The 19,621-nt window shown below is 32.0% G+C and overlaps 1 protein-coding gene and 1 long non-coding RNA gene across 2 annotated transcripts in view; one reads left to right on the plus strand and one right to left on the minus strand.

Annotated features, from left to right (window-relative positions):
• The window catches only part of LOC126885570 (amyloid-beta-like protein), an 83,743-nt gene that overhangs the window by 47,220 nt on the left and 16,902 nt on the right, over positions 1-19,621 (minus strand). The gene's annotated exons all lie outside the window — the stretch shown is intronic.
• On the plus strand, positions 15,769-17,255 carry LOC126885260 (uncharacterized). Its single transcript, XR_007698362.1, has 2 exons — positions 15,769-16,000; positions 16,505-17,255. It is a non-coding gene; the product is annotated as an uncharacterized LOC126885260 (long non-coding RNA).

Raw genomic sequence — 19,621 nt, forward strand, 5'->3', positions numbered from 1 at the left:
AATGCCGAAAACCCTCGAAACTCTAGAAGATGACGTCCGTTGAAGGTCAAGGTCAAAGAAAAGGTCGCCACTGGATAGCCAGGAAAAAATCCTAGACTCCTAGTACTTTTCTTTGGTCCAAACTTCTACATGTTGCCAGATAACCAGTAACTCAGGGAATTGGAATACACAGTAAATCTTATAATTTTCCGAGTTTGTGCCTCTATATCTTGAAAATCCTTCATACGATTGAGTTGTGCCCATGAGAAAGTAGTTGTGCCCATAGTTTTCGCAAAATAATTTTACGATAGAAATTTTTGAAAAAAAGTTAATTAAATTTCAAAATTATGCATTGCCAACAAAAAAATTAAATACATTTTATAATTTTTTTTCTAAATATTCCCAACAATTCTGATTTTGAAATAAATTTTGATACGAGATGATGAAACTCTAGAATATGATATAGCGTTTTCAATAGGTGATGAAGACTTTGAGGATGATAATAAAGAAGAAGAATAACTGTATACATTTTTTTGTATTTTTTTTTGTAACTTCAATCGATCATACTTCGAAACTAATTAACCAATCCTAACATTTTTTTTAAATACGCGTCTTTCACTTAACTTTCGGTATAGGTTTATTACAGTTGTTTAAAAATTCCCCAGGCTCTGCTATTCAACAGATTGTAATGATTTCAATTTTATTTGAAAGTATTCTCTTTTATACAAGTGTAAAAAAATCAAGTATAATATCTTTCTGTTGACTCTGCCTAATTTTGAAAATTAATACCTTTTTTTCAAAAATTTAGATTGCAAAATTATTTTGCGATTTTTAACTAGTTGATTAAGTATGCTGAAATTTTGTGCAGTGTTTTTCTATATTAAAAATATTTTCTGGGTAAATTTTGAGGATTCTATAATGCTTTTAAATATCCGAAAAAGATCATTGAAAAATAATGATTTTTGACAACCTTTTTTAAATGGTTTTTGCTAATTTTGCAAAAATACTAATTATTTTGTAATTTGCAATTTGTAATTAATGCAATAGAAAATTTAATCACAAAACTTTTTTATTGTCTCCGAAATTTATTTTAATGCATAGTTGTAGAGATATCGCAACGAATAGGAAAAAAAATTCTAATTTTTTTCACAAATTATTTCATAAAAAATTTAGCTCACCTTTTGATGTGTCAGCATAGTGAAATTGTCATTTGTGATAATTTTTTGAAGCGCGTAACGCCTGGTGTAAATGACAATTTAGCCACACGAAAAATCAGAAACAATAAAATAAAGCACTTTAATTACAATCAATAAACAGAAATGTCAAAGTAAAAATAATTTTAATTGTATAACCTACTTATAACATTATGGGTTTGTCCGTTTTTTGTGACAGTGATTGAACATATATATGTTTTTCTATGGATGCTATACAATGTGCAACTTCTCTCACTACTTACATACATTTAAAACGAACAATTTCTCAGACAGTGAGAAAAGTCGGCCATCGCAGTGAGAAATATTTTTTCTCACTGGTTCTACGCCGGTTATCCTAAATGTGATCGCCGTTTCCATGGTAACAAACACAATGCAAACACAATAATTTAAGTTGTCAAAGAAAAGGTATTGAAGCAAAACTTATCAGGACTTACCTTTTAAAACTGTTCAAAAATAACTGTTAATTAGAATTTTAAATAAATAACGTATATAAATTTTAAGAATATTGTGTATTTTATTTCAATTTATGCATATAATATACCCAAAAGCGCCTAAATGATTTAATTTTGAAGTTTGAACTTTTCACAAAACTGCATCCATAGAAAAAGTACAGTGTACAACACATGAGAAAATGACATATTTCTCCCTCGCTTGAATTGCAACAACAAACTTCTGCGCTCGTGAGAAATATGTCTTTTTTCTCACTTGTTGTACAATATACTATTTGTAGGTACTTCAATTATTGTATTACTTACAATCACCGTTTTACATACATAAGTTGTCTTATTTATGATTTAACATTATAATCCACAAAGTTTGCAATATATTCTGCAACACTTCCCAAAATCTCTACTGTAATACACCTTACCCGAACCACAACATTTCGGGATTGTGCATTAGAAGCCACACATGCATGTAGCTGGTGTTGTAACAAAGTCCTATGCTGTTTAAATTAAACATACGCTGTTTACATTTTAATATATTCACATAAGTTTCAACTTTCTTAAATACAACTAAACTGAAAATGTTTAATGTAACATGGAAACTGATGAAAACTTACGGAACTAGCATTCGTCGTCACGTACTGTTTTTATACAAACAAGTCAAATTAATTAATTTGTAAATTAATAATTAAAAACACTTTTTTCAAAAGATGAAAAAAAGTTTATTATTTATATTTTTATATTTATATTATTTATATTTAATTATTTATACAGGGTGTACCAAAAAAAATCTTCTCTTTGTGTAAATTAATTTAATAAAAAATTTTTTTGTACACCCTGTATAAATAAGTATGTTAATCAAAAATGAATAACCATTTTCAATTTCGTTGCAACACAAAACCACAGCCGCATCATTATTCCAGTTCAATCAGAGAGTGCAGCAAGCACCTCTACCGAGGTTATTCATTTTGATTTACATGTTTACTCTGATTGGATACGAAGGGAATCATTCTCGTTGGAACTTTACCGCGCTGAACAGATGGGACGTGAATTATAAATTGTAAAATTCCCCCCATCTTCCTTAGTCTCAGCATCCGTTATGGCTTGGAAATTGTAGAAGCCTTGGAGGTGTTACCAAGAAGGTTCCCATTGTTTTCAATCTGGTAGGATATAGAGTAGCATTTTTGGATGATGTTTTATGTGCTATTAGATTGAAAACTTAGTTTTTTTAAGTATGTTAATGTTTATATTACTGAATAAAGAATTAAATATCCTTTCAAATGAGCTATCACACAATCCCTACTCTCATTTAAAAAAATCATCGATTACGTCATCATTCCCAGATGGATGACGTCACTAGTATTATATATATGCCAAAAAAGCCTAATTAAAAAAAAATCGACCTGTCTGAGAATTTCTCTTCAAACCCATTCTCGAGATAATGAATTTATGCAAAACTCAAACGTCCTCACTTATACTACAGTGTCGCGCCCACTTGATTAACAATTAAAAAACAAAGGGGTTTTCGATATTGTATTGCAAAAAACTCTTCGGGATTTCATCAATTGATGTTTAAAGAATATCTACCTACCTTGGCAACTTTTAAATTTTTAGTTAAATGTCCGATTCAGGGTTAAAATGGCCGATTTCGCGATTTTGTAAATTTTTAATCGTTTTTATTATGTCACAAACTATTAACCTAAGAGAAAAGTCACTAAAGACCTTTTCTGTTCGGAATGATTCAAAAACCCTAAAAAAACTTTGTTCGATGCAAAAAAAATAATTTTAGGAAAAACCCCTATCTTTCCCCTCGCCTGGCAAGGTCTTATGCTGTTCAGAATCGCCTGTCATTGTACACATTTCTTCTAAATGACTTACTCAAACATATACATACTTAAATTTAAACTTTACAGGAGAAAGTTTATTTTTCCCCTAAACTATGCACTTTTCGACGTACCTGGTAAATACACGTGCAGGGCTGATGTCTGCCAGGTCACGGTTTTTAGCTTGGTGTGCTATGAATATACAATATTATACAAATTTCTAGCCTTACAGGAAGACCGTTAGTCGGAGGGTTCACTAGCTCTTAGACTAAAATACATGGCACGTTTTCATAGTATGTGACCAAATAGTTTCGTAGTATGTTCAAGTTTTTTGTTTTGGTACTCTGGATCCAGGCCTAATAGTTTTAAATTGTTGTTTCAAGACTTTATTGTTTTCTATAATTTTTATGTATTGTTGTTCTGAAGCTATTTCCTTGAGGCATTTTTATGATTAACTATTTAGATGGGAAATTTAGTATATACAGTCACCGGCACAAAAAACCGCCCCCCCCCCCCAAAATGGGCCATTTTTAATATCTTGCATTTCCTAAACCTGATGTCCGATTTAAGTAATTCTTTTAATATGTTATAGCCTTACTCTTTAACAATTCGCTGTAATAATATTGTTGCTAGACAGGTACATTGTCATTGTAAACAGGGTGTACGAATCAAACTGTGTTTTTTTCTCAAACTTTGGAACACCCTGTGGAATGTTCTAGCTTTTATAAAATACTGAATTTAAAACCCAACTATAGCCTCAGGTTTTCTTAACATTATGTTTTTTGTTTCATTCGCTTATGTTGGATAATAAAAAAGTTAGGCACTTTAACAACTATCCCTGTTTTTCGTCAATACAGGGTGTTTTTAAATAAGTACGGCAAACTTTAGGGGGTAATTCTGCATGATAAAATAATGACAGTTTGCTTTATAAACGTATGCCCGTAAATGCTTCGTTTCCGAGATAGGGGGTGTTGAAATTGTTCTTACAAACTGACGATTTATTTATTGCTCCAAAACGGTTTGTGATATGCAAATGAAATTTGGTAAATTTTAAGAGGTAGTTATTGCGCATTTTTTGGCATACAATTAAGAATTTTATATTCACCATTGGCGTGCATACGGGTATAAACATTTGAGATATATCCCGTATGCACGTCAATGGTGAATATAAAATTCTTAATTGTATGCCAAAAAATGCGCAATAACTACCTCTTAAAATCTACCAAATTTCATTTGCATATCATAAACCGTTTTAGAGCAATAAATAAATCGTCAGTTTGTAAGAACAATTTCAACACCCCCTATCTCGGAAACAAAGCATTTGCGGGTATACGTTTATAAAGCAAACTGTCATTATTTTATCATGCAGAATTACCCCTTAAAGTTTGCCGTACTTATTTAAAAACACCCTATATTGACGAATAACAGGGGCAGTTATTAAAGTGGTTAACTTTTTTATTATCCAACATAGGCGAATTAATCAAAAAACAGAATGTTAAGAAAACCTGAAGCTATAGTTGGGTTTTAGTTTAAGTATTTTATAAAAGCTAGAACATACCACAGGGTGTTCCAAAGTTTGAGAAAAAAACACAGTTTGATTCGTACACCCTGTATACAATGACAGTGTACCTGTCTAGCAACAATATTATTACAGCGATATTGTTAAAGAATAAGGCTATAACATATTAAAAAAATTACTTAAATCGGACATCAGGTTTAGGAAATACAAGACATTAAAAATTACCCATTTTTTGGGGTGGCGGTTTTTTGTGCCGGTGAGTGTATTTAAATATTCAGTAGTATTTTGTATTTTGACAAAGACACCCGATTTGGGCGTCGAAACGTTAATAAAATTATTTTTTCAATTTAATTGTGGCTTATTTCCCATCTAAATAGTTAATTTTCTGTATTGGTAACAAAATTGCTTTAAAATAAATATTGTCTGATTTCGTATGTTGTTTTTGTTAAATTCGGTTGAAATAAGAAATATCAGATGATTCCATATAAGTCTGCTTGTGTGTAACAGTTAACCGATAATATAAAAAGGATAAAAAAAGGGAAAACTCTATACACATATTTCTTATCACATACTTTATCCGATGCATGGACAAATATCAAATTTCAAGTGCTACTTCTTGATTGTACTAATTCCTAGAGTCGCCTTTTCCATTAGTTCACGTCACACTTTCACAAAACTCACAATTTCAGGGACACATTATTCGAATTCCCGGGGATATCAACCATTCGTTAATCCCTTTTAGGCCCGGGTAGTCGATGCTTTGGATTATTTATGTGACAAATTTATAAATTTATTGTGCCGCTCTGATTACATTGCAATGCGCTATTTAGTATGAATGCTGTTTTATATTATGAAACATATCATTTACGCTAGGTAAAATATTATATTTTATTATATGGGTAGCTAAATAGAAAGGTTCTGTATTCTATATATTTATTATTAAATTTTTGGGTATGTATATATAGACCAGTGTAAATAGCAAAAAAAAATAAAAAATTAATAGCAGGATGAGACCAATTCCAAATGAAAGTACACATATTAGATAACATGTGGAACATTTTTCACCAAATATGGATGAGGGGAGAACATGGGTTGGGGGAGCGCTTTTAGGGTGAAAACGGTTAATTACGATTTGCGGCAAAACGGCACATCCTATCGAAAAAAGTTAAATTGCAAAGTTGTAGGTTATAAGAAGATCTACAACTTTTGTAAATAAGCATTTTTCACATAACCTCAAAATATCCGAGAAAATTGAAAAATTAGATGTTTTTGATTTTATTTTTTTTCTCACTGAAAAAAAAATTTTTTTTACCAAATATGGTAGAAACTTACCCCTTTATGTCCCAAATACGCTGTAATTTTTTTGTTTAAAAATATTTTTTAAAACTCTTGTTTTTTATGTTTAAGGGAAAATGTAAGCATTTTTTCAATTGAAAAATCTCCCGAAATTTTTTTAGCTTTTTTAAAGAAGTTGGCATTTTTTTTGTTTATTGAAACCTCTTTTTTCTGATGGTGCAAAAAAATATATACGTTACTGTGGAAAATTTGGTCACAAAAGGCAAAAATCAGAAATTTATTTTCAACCCCTCACCATTTTCAGATTCTCAGACGTAATGTAAGTTGTATAGCGAGTAGGTGCAGCCCATTTAGTGACAAATTTATTTATTTTAACCTTTAACTACACGCGCTGGCGTACTTTGTACGCCAGATATAAGAATTCTACTGGAAATATATTTAAAAATTTAATTTTTGACCTTGCTTATTTTTCTAACCTATCACTGGAATGTGCTTTACAATTTGGTTTTAGTTTTGTTATAATCGGCGTTCTGGAAAGATCGTAATTTACATTTTATTATTTGTTGTTTCCGGTGGTGGACAATATACCCCAGGATTATATTACGGCATTATGGCATTACCCCATTATGGCAAAAAAAATATTTTTCTTTGTAAACAATACTTTTTCTCCTGTAAAAAATCACATTTAAAAAAATGTTTTATTAGTAATTTTATTTATCATGGAATCCAGTTATTCCATGATTCCAGTTATAAATCCCAATTGGCTTACTGAAAAGGAACTCCAAGTATTCACTGATGCCGAATAAGGTTTATAACAAACAACTAAGTGTATTTAAAAAAAAATTAAACAAATCCGCTGTGTTTAAGTGTATTTTCTTGTGGCGTACAAAGTACGCCACGCGTGTAGTTATGTTATAACTTATGCGCGGGTAGTTAAAGGTTAAAGGAAATTGTGGAATCTACATAAAAAGGTAAATACTACCTGTGTCTTATTCTCAATTAACCAATGAAATATTATCATTTTCTTTCATAAATAGTATGACTAAAATAACCTGAAATTTTTTTATTTGTTTAAATTAACAAATTTTTAATAATAATTTAATACAATATATTCAAAATAAATTAGAAATAGGTACTTCAGTACAATATTAACAAACAATAATTTCTTTCTTTTGCACAAGCAAATTTAGTTTTACTCAAAGAGAAAATTGTAAAATCATGGTTTTGTATTTGTAGATTATCACTATGGATATGGAAGAATCTGTTTGTATAATCTGCAATGAGGCAGATAATAAGCAGTTGTATAAAATAAAAGAAAATTCTTTGAAACGTTTAGTGGAGTCTGGTAAAAAAAGATTTGGCAGTAGACACAAAAAATTTGCAAATATGCATTCATAAAAGTTGTCAGAAAAATTATAATGATGATGCTCTAATAACTAAATACCTTGATTTATGGCAAAAAACATAGTGAAAGCATTATTAGACAATAAAAACTTGTCACATTTAGCCAATATTTTCTACAAAAAAGATGCAAATAAAGAAAATATGGCCAAAAATGGTTTACAATTAATTCTATCAATTTATAAATGTAGAAATGAAAATATAAGTTTGAATCAATTAAGATTTAACAAATACCAATTAGCAAGAGTAAAAACTTCTTTTAAACTAGCTAATCTCCCACCAACTGAAGGCGCAGCAGAACAACACTGTTACAGAGCATACCATCAGATTCAATCTTGGATGGGTAACAAACTGACGGCAACAAATTGGGGCTGGAAGCAACATGAACGTGGCATTGTGCCCATATTCACAAATGCAGAATTAATTCCAGAAATATTACTAAAAAGTATTTGCTGCAGCTGTGAGACTGGATGCAATAGTCAAAAATGTGGGTGCCGAAAGCATGGTTTGAAATGTACCAATTTATGTTCAAATTGTACTTCTGATAAATGCTCCAATGTTGAAAAACCATATTTTTTTATATTAATGAATATGATGCCATTAGGGATGAGAAGCCAACGCCAAATGAAGAAAATGTAGACGAAGACCATGATGGTCTAGAAGATTTAGAGGAAACTGCAGAATCTGTAAGCATAACCGAATGTGATGAAGAAATGCCATCAAAGAAGCAAATACTTAATTAATTGATGAAAAATTGGCCATTAAAATTATAATAATTACTTTCTTTTGTATTAAATAAACTTTTTCGTTAAAAAAGTTGTTGCGACTTTTAATTTGGTTCATGAGAAAAAAGTTTTAAAAAAAATGTAGTTTCTAGGTAAGTAGGCCGACCTTTAAAAAAAATATAGTTTAAAAAAATAAAAAACACGCTTTTAAAGCACTAAAAATTTAAAAATATCTTTTAAAATTAAAGCTAGTAATATTTTATTTTTAAATTTTTAGTGCTTTAAAAGCGTGTTTTTTATTTTTTTTAACCATAATTTATTCACAAAATTAAAAATCACAGACAACGTCCTTAAGTGTAGTAAATTTTTAACAGAGGTTCGTTGGTTCCTGCTCGCTATGCAACTTATATTACGTCTGAGAATCTGAAAATGGTGAGAGGTTGAAAATAAATTTCCGATTTTTGCCTTTCGTGACAAAATTTTCCACAGTAACGTATATATTTTTTTACACCCTCAGAAAATAGAGGTTTCAATAAACAAAAAAAATGCCAACTTCTTTAAAAAAGCTAAAAAAATTTCGGGAGATTTTTCAATTGAAAAAATGCTTACATTTTCCCTTAGACATAAAAAACAAGAGTTTTAAAAAATTTTTATACAGAAAAATTACAGCCTGTTTGGGACAGAAAGAGGTAAGTTTCCACCATATTTGGTAAAAAATAATTTTTTTTTCAGTGAGAAAAAAAAATAAAATCAAAAGCATTGAATTTTCCGATTTTCTCGGATATTTTGAGGTTATGTGAAAAATGTTTATTTACAAAAGTTGTAGATCTTTTTATTGCCTACAACTTTGCGATTTAACTTTTTTCGATAGGATGTGCCGTTTTGCCGCAAAACGTAATTAATCGTTTTCACCCCTAAAAATGCTCCCCCAACCCATGTTCCTCTCATCCAGATTTGGTGAAAAATGTTTCACATGTTATCTAATATGTGTACTTTCATTTGGAATTGGTTTTATCCTGCTATTAATTTTTTATTTTTTTGGTCCATTTTAGAGCTATCTGCACTGGTCTAATAGTACTTTCCATTAACACAATTAGAAAGACTGACGGTAATGTAAATATCAATATACCGGGATGAACGCGCCAATAGCCTGCAAAATAACGCAAAAATGGAAAACATAATAGATTGTGAAGTAAAAAGAGATGAAACTTGTAGAGGTGAAAATTATCGATATAAACGTATAAATTAACAATAATACGAAGCAAGTTTTCAATCCTAATAGCAAATAATTAATATTGAAAAATATCAAAAATCACTAAAAGATTTTTAAATTGAAAACTTACTGGTACATCCCCATGTATACGCCTCCAAGACTTCTACAATTTGCAAGTCATATGGATGCTGCAGTAAAGACGATAGGGAAGGAATTCTAAACCTTGCAATTCAAATCCCCCGTCTGCAGCCGGCTAGGAACTGAAAGATGCACCATAGTTTCTCTACTGAGTAATACGAAAATAAAATAATAAAAATGTGTACCATTTTTATTCGGCTGCAATACGAAGGAAAAACAATCTTACTTTTTAATTAGAATAAGGAGTGCAGCCAGTCCCTTTAACTGCAGTTTTCTGCTCTTATTGGAGCGTCATCAGAAGGAACGTAGGCACTGTTCTCCTTAATCCAATCAAATTGCATCGAAAGGTTTTCCCAAATATTGCAGCCAAAGTGATGGTCCATCACTTTGGCTGCAATATTTGGGAAAACCTTTCGATGCAATTTGATTGGATTAAGGAGAACAGTGCCTACGTTCCTTCTGATGACGCTCCAATAAGAGCAGAAAACTGCAGTTAAAGGGACTGGCTGCACTCCTTATTCTAATTAAAAAGTAAGATTGTTTTTCCTTCGTATTGCAGCCGAATAAAAATGGTACACATTTTTATTATTGTATAAATTAACATTACATTACATAGTTTCCCATCTTTAGACATATCGGGGGAGTATGACAACTGGCACTGTGACAGAAGAATTTTATAAAATACTCTTGTCACAGACGTCTAAAGGTGAAAACTATCTAATGTAATCTTATACGTTTATATCAATAATTTACACCTATACTAGTTTCATCTCTTTTTATTGCACAATGTATTATGTTTTCTATCTTTTGCGTTATTTTGCCGGTTATTAGCGCGATCATCGCTGTATATAAACAATATACAGAAATAAGAATCTGAATATTACATTTCTAATGTACCGGGTGTCCCAATAAGAAAGGCTCTCGGCCATATCTCAGGAACCGTTTATAGTATAGCTTTGAGAAAAAAATATTTATAACAAAAGTTGCCTCGGAAAAGCCTGGAAATTATTTTCATAATTGTAGGTCCACCGCTAGAGGGCGTAATTGAATATAAAAAATTAAAAAATCAAAATTTTACAAAAATTACCTAATGAAAGGATACTGGAAATCCAATCATCGTATTCTTCATAACATTCTCCGCATATTTGATTTGACAAGTTTAAGTCTACCTTTGCAAATAAGAGGTGGGGGTGAGTGGGAAGCTTCTTATGAAAAAATGGCTGTAAGTCCGGTTTTGCTAAATCGAATTTTGCATACTTGGTCTTGTTGAAAACAGCTCTTTTTCGTCAATGTAAGTGTCTTATTTTCGAAATAGCCTAGTAAGTAATATGCAAGCTAGGAGGCGTTATTTAATTATTTTCAGAAATCTAGTTTTCTTTGGAAAATATTAAATATAAGTATGCATTTTTAATCCTGTATTACAAAATTATACCAAATTAGCAACATAATACCGAAAACCGCATGTCGATACCTTTTTTCTACCTCGAGATATCTTAAGAAATGTGTAAATTTTAAACATAACTGTTACTGTCAGCGGTAAACGAGATTAAGGAAAAGTAGTGTGCTATGGAAAAAAACAAATAAACATTTTCCAGATGTAAACGTATATAATTACTTAAAACAACAATAAGAAAAACAACACTAAAATATAACAAAGAAATAAAAGCAACTACTTACTTGGTCTTAGTGACTGCCTAAATGTTCAAATTGTTGCCCATCATTTTCGATGCAAGCATTTACTCTTTTAAGAGTAGATTGAATAGCAACATATTTAACTGTTTTAGACTTTTATTTATGCGGACGGATTAAAGACCTTGTTTTTGCCATAGGCCCACTACGCGAGAAAACATCATGATCTAAAATCTAGAGAATACGAAACGCCATTCAAAGCATTGCGAAAGCAGAAATTGAGACTGCTGTTCAATCTACTCTTGAAAGAGCAAATGCCTGCATCGAAAATGATGGGCAACAATTTGAACATTTAGGTCGCCACTAAGTAAGTAGTTGCTTTTCTTTGTTATATTTTATAGTGTTGTTTTTCTTATTGTTGTTTTAATTAATTACATACGTTTACATCTGGAAAATGTTTATTTGTTTTTTCCATAGCACACTACTCTTCCTTAATCTCGTTTACCGGTGACAGTAACAGTTATGTTTAAAATTTACACATTTCTTAAGATATCTCTAGATAGAAAAAAGGTATCGATATGCGGTTTTCGGTATTATGTTGCTAATTTGGTCTAATTTTGTAATACAGTACTAAAATGCATACTTGAATATAATATTTTCCAAAGAAAACTAGGTTTCTGAAAATAATTAAATAACGCCTCCTAGCTTGCATATTACTTATTAGGCTATTTCGAAAATAAGACACTTACATTGACGAACAAGAGCTGTTTTGAATAAGCCCAAGTAAGCAAAATTCGATTTAGCAGAACCGAACTTACAGCCATTTTTTCATAAGAAGGTTCCCACTCACCCCCACCTCTTATTTGCAAAGGTAGACTTAAACTTGTGAAATCAAATATGCGCAGAATTTTATGAAGAATACAATGATTTGATTTCCAGTGCCATTTCATTAGGTAAATTTTGTAAAATTTTGATTTTTAAATTTTTGTTATTCAATTACGCTCTCTAGCGGTGGACCTACAATTATGAAAATAATTTCCAAGCATTTCCCGAGGCAACTTTTGTTATAAATATTTTTTTCTCAAGGCTGTACTATAAACGGTTCCTGAGATATGGGCGAGAGCCATTCTTATTGAGACACCCGGTACAATAATACTAAAAAGCTCTAGTAGGTGCTCAATTAATTTGTACAAAATGGACTCACTTCTGGAGAGGTGTCGGTGAGCGGTGATTGGGTGTCTCCCTGAGAAACCGAATTCCAAACGAAGAAATACGTCTTAGAAAAAAGGCAACAGACGCTGTCAAAATAATCGAAACGCTGAAGAAGAATTTGGCAGGACCGTTATTATTATTATTATAGTCCGTGTCACCTTGACTTTACAGTATTAGGAACATAGGCAATGCAGTCCTTATGAGATTTTTAGCGCGGCGATGCCCATTTTATCAAAAAGAATTTTTGATCAAACATTAGAGAGATTAAATTAAAACTGTTTTAGAAGGCAATCTACAATTTTAGGATTCATATGCGCAATAACTATAGTATATCAAATAAACTTAAACGCATATGAATCCTAAAATTGTATTTTGCCTTTCTAAAAACGTTTTAATTTAATCTCTCTAATATTCGAATACAAATTATTTTTGATAAAATCGGTATCACCGCGCTAAAAACTCTCAAAAGGACTGCATTGCCTATGTTCCTTGTACTGTAACGTCAAGGTGAGACTGACTATAGAAATCCGATGGTCAAAACGTATTAAGGAGCAGATGATGCACACCAACCAGATGGACCGACGATCTGAAGCGTGTTAACAGTAACTGGATGCAAGCCGCACAAGACAGGGTCAGATAGAAAGAGCTGAGGGAGATGTCCAGCAGTGGACGCGTACAGGTTGATGATGATGATGATGATTGTATGGAATATTGTCAGTTACAACAAATTCTGCAAGCTCCAAATGATTCAAGTTCTTTTAACCATTTTTCGTAATCATCTGCATTCATGGTAGTGGGCAAAATTATCTATACTCAACACCGTGTATGACAACTGATAACCAACCTACTTCCATTTGAAATGATTTTGAACAGCTGTTCAGCCTGGTGTATCCTGCATGTAATTATAGGCTTCATCAACAATTGGCTTACCTTCAATTCTGTAGTATTTAATATTGTCTAAGACGTAGAGGTCGAGTGCACAAATCACTTATAATCCTGTAGAAAGAACTCACACTTCCAGTCCATTCGTATACTTTCGTATGCCTTCAAGCCTTTTTCGAAAAAGCTTCAATGATACACGACAACCTTCAGTCTCATGAACATGGTAAATTGTTTTTTTAATAAAATGCTTGTTATAGTCCCTCAAGTCTGTCACAGTTGCCTACCGTTTAGCAGATGTTGTAATTGGAATTTTTTGTCAATTATTTGAATCTGCGATTGTTAACATAATATTCGATTGTTAAATTTTTTAAATTATTCTTTCTTAATTATTTTTTTATCCTTTTAACTATCCTATGCTTACAGATACTCCAGTAGCTTCGCTCACACTCTGTTTAATATTGGTTAAATTATCTTCAGGAAACAGTGTTTGTAAATATTTACACTTGGTAAACTCTGCCTTTGGATTCTCGTATCAATCTCATCTGTTTACTCCTACTACACGTAATGGTCTCCATTCTATAAAATAGTTTTTAATACGTCTAATGACTATATAATTGTTATTTTAAAGATGACGCAATCTTTATAAAAGAAAATTTGATTTATTGTACAAATTGTAGTTGGAGTTTCAAATATAAAATTTTTAGTTCTGCTTAAATTGTTTAATATTGCAATGCCATTGCAGAGCTGCCATTTGCCATTTCTATTGTCTAAGCCTACGCAATAAAATATTTCGTGGTAGGTACTGCTCGCCACTGAATTTGAAACCAGCTGTACCTATATTTTGAATTATTTAGTTTGTTTCAGTGTATCAGCGTAGGTTGAAATCGCATATACCTTCGAAAATATCTGAGCTGGCTAGAGTTAATGGAAACGTTTGCTGTAGATTAAGTATTGACTCCCAATGTTGATTGTAGCTTACAAATTAGTAGTTCCTTGACTGAAGGTTACATCTTTTTATTTTTGAAGTTATAATTCTTTAGGCGCGATTGAATGTAAATGTGCGCGAATTCATCAAAATTGTTGGTGCTACGCGCACATACGTTAGACGTTTGCTCTGATTGGGTATTTCAATGACATGTCAAAAATTATTCAATATGGTGGCGGTGGTTAAAAAGTGTGAAGTAATTTTTATTATTATGGTTATGGTTGTTAAGTTGTGTTTTGAAAGTTGTCAGAACCGAAACAAAAGTGAGTTTATACTTGTACTGACTTTTTAAATAGTTTTTAAATATATTTTTGGACCTATAAATATAGAAAAAAAAAAAGAATGTGTGTGTACTTTGTACGCACGTTAGAAGTTATACTTCTATTAAAATTGTGTAGAAAATCTGATGTTTTTTTAGATTTTCTATGATTCCTCAAGGGAAAAGCAATTGCTGGGACGCCCCAGTTCGTCAAAAAAATGACGGATTAACATTATTTATCGAGAATTTACCATTTTTAACCCTCGCACGACCAACCTTTTAGTAGAAACAGCGAGGATCAAGGAGGGTCAATAAAAGTCCACACATAAATTAATCAAAAACGTGTTTATTTATTTAAACTGATTTAAAAATAACACTTTTATTATTCCTAGACATTAGTGGAACAGTTAAAAGATACGAATTTATAATTTACCCGGAGTCTTCGGCTTCAGTGGAATTGGCATCATCGTAGGATACAGAAACATTTTTGGCTTCTTGCTGTGCTTACCGCATACATACTTGCATTTTGAACAAACTATGGTTGTTTTTGCCCACTTATTGGCCTTTTTTCTTTTAGATTTTGCTAATTTGACACATGAATGATATCGTCCCTTTCCATTTTGGGATGGTGTTGAAGGTATTCAAGGGGATTATTTAGAGTCCACTGTCAAGTTTTTATAAAAGTATGAGGAAATGAATTAAATTACACAAATTCTAATTATGCCATCTAATAGGACAGTAGTACGCCGACAACTACTAATTATTTGAGATTTTTAGGAACAAAGGTATTTAGGAAATCGAATGTAATGCAATGTTGTGGACACTTTTTAACCCTCCTTGGTCCTTCTAGGGTTAGTGATTTAAAATTTGACGAAAATACATTGTAACGGTCACGTTACGAAATTAGCTCTTTAATTATTATTATAATTATTTTCCCTCGGTCTCCATTTAAATTCTCTAATTTCTCGTATAGGACTACTGAGGTGACGTCATACCTCGGTGATGGAACGTACTCTACTTATCGAGAATTATTTCCTGTTCTGAGAGAATTTGACGTTCACCTTGGCGGAGAAACGTCTCTCGTTCGTCACTTGGTTTGTGGCTGCTAAGTGGGTTGGTTTGGTACTTGGTACTGGTACCATGAAATGGCGGATGAGTTCCATACACCCTATTTTATAACATCGATCCAGTTTTTAAAGTAAAAAGTTACCAGCAAGGGTTGTCTGGAGTTAGGGAGACATGTGTGTGACAACTCCTGTTGGAGCCTAATAGGAATCATTCGGTGAGATTTATTTTTTTTTGTAATAATTTTTTTATTAGCCATCGTCATGTGTTTTTTGTTGTGGAATATTTAAAATATTAGTCCCTTTGTTAAACTTTCTTAGTCAATCTATTAAGGGAAGGGTGTAGATGATTTCGATCTTTATATTATCTTTATATGGATCTTTATATTAATGGGGTTTTTGGTTTTACATAACCAAACATTTTTGAAGACCTCAAATTAATATTGGAAATAATTACCATTTCTCTGTAGGTTTTAAATTTATTGAACATCCAATATTTTATAAATTCAATATATTTTTACAGATATTTTCTCAAATAAATCATTTCAATGTCATTTATTCATGTCTTCACACTTAAAATAGTTCAAGGTTACCTGAGATTGGTTTTTTGTTCCATTTTTAATGGCCGGTTTTTCTATACTATTGCTTCTAAAAAGTATTTCTTCTTCCCTTTACTTTTTGCTCATGTTTAAAATGGGAAATAAAACTGGGAATGTTTTTAGCCATTTGGAAGAAACCCTAACATGAAACCGTAGCCCTTTGACCACCTAGGGAAACCACTGCAGCCACGGCCAAGTCACCATTGGGAGTATGTCTATTTGGGAGCAAGCTATGGGAGCGTTCCAGCTCAATTTTCGTCTTGGCACCTGGGCCTACAGGAGTCATGGGGTCGCACCATCCTGGTGCATCATTTTCTAGGATGCAACCGCAACCTCGTTTGGGAACATTTAGTGAGGTGTTTTAGTAACTATTGGTTTTTTTATATTTCAGACTATCTGTTAAATACACTATGTTTTTTTCCAGATTTAGGTTACCTCTGGTTTTTTTTGACATATTTGTATATTAGATTATTTGGTTCCCAAACTTTGTATCTACGGTAACTTCTTGTGCACAGGAATAAGCCTAGAGAAAATTAGGTTTTTAATACTTTATTATTGCTTTGATATTGGTTTATGTAATTCGGGTAAATTCATTTTGGTAATATTACTTGCTTGTTTCCCAAATATTTTCTTGTTATTCGCTTTATTTCGATTGTTCGGTTAATTCGTCGTTACTTTATTTCATTGAATTTTCTCGGTTAATTTAGGTCATCGTTTCGGTATTAATTACTTCATTACTATCACTTTATTCATTTGTATATTTAATTTTATTTATTCATTATGGTATTTTCTCTTAGTGAGGCTTGGGCCTATTTATTTGTAGTATTTTCATCTTTGTCAGTTTCCTTTAGTTGTACGTAGCGGGCGTACTATAACCATTTGGTAGAAGACTTATGTAATTTTGTACCCTATATGTTAGTGAGAGGTACTTATACCTGTAATTTTGTAACAGATAACATTATTGTTGTTATCTTAGAGATAACTTTTTGTATAACTTATGTCATGTTAGAGTCACATGATATACACTTTGTGTAACTCAGAGATTGTCAAAAATCTAGTAGTTATTTTTAATAAATATGTATTTATTTTGTATATCAATTATTTTATTATTCCTTTATGTTCACTATTACAGGTTTAATATATTTAATATTTGAATGCAGTGTAAGATACCTGGGAAAATGATCGAAGATCATTTTCATGGCGCCCATGATTAGTTAGTTTTATTTATTTTGTTCGTTTTTAGTCATTATTCATCTCCATTCATTTTCAGTACATTATTCTTATTTTATTATTTCATCTTTTAGTCATCATTACTATCTATATAGAGCTACTGTTCTTCGACAGGCATGCAAACGAGCCGTATCCATCCTTGAGTGTCAAGTGGTTTTCTTGCATCTCTTGCTAGCCAACTCTATTCAGTTTGCCTCTGTCTCGTCCCACTTCTACTTCTATCCCTTCTAATTCCCCTTTCTTCAGTACTACTGCACTTTAGTAGTATTTTTTTTTATTTTTCCTATTGCGGCTTCTCAACGTAGAAGTCACTTCACCCTTTTCTTTACACACCCCACATTCTCTCTTCATTTTTATACCGGTTCTTTTCTTTCTTCTTTTTCCTTACTTCTGTTGGAGTATATCTTTCTTTTTACTTTCACTCCAACAGAAGTTTTCTTACTTTTGTTACAACCTACAGCAGAAACTCGAAAGGCTATATACAGCCCATGAAAAAATTATAGTATACATTTTTGGCCGAAAAACGACGTTTTTTTAGAGTTTATACGATTCTTTTCGAGAAAAGCAATTGCGGCGACGCTCCAGTCAGTGGCGTAGCTGAAGATTGGGGGCCCCCGCGACAGTTTTTGTGGGCCCTCCCGCGACAATTTTTGTGGGCCCCCGTATTATAAGCATAACGACAACTAATAACAGTATAATTACTAAAATATGTGTAAATGATAATATTTGACATTTCTTTAAAGTCTTCATCAGTTAGTGTTTAGTAGATTCATCAGTAGATTTTTTGGGAATAGACATGGAAACCTATTATACCAACATGTATCTTAATCCCACAAACCTATTAGTAAGTTGTTTGAAAACATTAACTTCAAAACTTTTTTGCTACAAGTTATTTTTTCGTCTCAGCTGAGCTCATCGTAATTTTTTTTTATAAGTTTTATCCATTTATTTCTAAATTTCGGTATAATACCCCACTATTCCTGCCGCTTTTTCTAAAGTGTCGGAAACTGAATTTCTCATTTCTCGAAGATTATCACGATTTTTTTCAAAAAGTTGAAGGTCGTCCGTTAACTCTGCCGTTTCAGATTGCAAAAGTTTTTTTAATGGCATGGACTTTATGTCATTTAGCCAGTCACAACATGAGGTACTTGGTGTCATGTGTAGTGTGTGTGTTGAGTAAGTGTCTTGTTACTTTGCAAAGTCGACGTCATTGTCTTTGCAAAGAGACGCTAATTGTATCCGAACGTCTGCGGTCCCTCCGGTGAGTACCGATCCCACAAGGACAGAAACTATCTTCATTCATTAATTTATAATAAACCAAAAATCCCTGCCCTGGTGAGATTCGAACTCACGACCATTCGGACCTTTCGATCCAAAGGTAGGTGCTCTTACCACTGAGCCACAGAGGGGGTTTTGATATTAGATTAATAAATTTAAGTATTGTAGATTGAATAGTAATGTTAACGACAAATTCAAAATTATTCATATGCTCTAATATAATGCATTAGCTTCTAATTTTTCATCGTTTTTTAGATAGCAATGAAATTTTAGTTAAAGATTTCATTACTTGTCGGAAAGCTCGACGCAAAGCCACAACAGCATCATGTCTAGATGACCACGGGGTTTCACATAACCTTTCTAGTGTTGGCAAATGCGATGAATCCAAAGTCATAATAGTACATAGTACATCACATCTTTTAATACTCGCACTAAAAAAAACATAATCTTTTAAATATATCCTACAAAAACCAACTCCTGTACACCAGCAACGGCATCATTCAACACAAGGTTCAGATTATGGGATGCACAATGAATATAGGAAGATGTTTTTTCAATGTCAGTTATGCGCCTTTGTACGCCTGAATTTCCTTCCCCATCATACCCCTTCCTCTGCAGTTGTGTACGGAAAGGTGCTTTGATTGTATAAATTTTAAAATTTCATTTACAAGGCCTTCTGCACTTTGGTCTAATATGCAAATAAATCCCAAAAAACTTTCAACAACTTCTTCT

This window comes from Diabrotica virgifera, chromosome 5, assembly GCF_917563875.1.
Source record: "Diabrotica virgifera virgifera chromosome 5, PGI_DIABVI_V3a".
Taxonomy (NCBI): Eukaryota; Metazoa; Arthropoda; class Insecta; order Coleoptera; family Chrysomelidae; genus Diabrotica; species Diabrotica virgifera.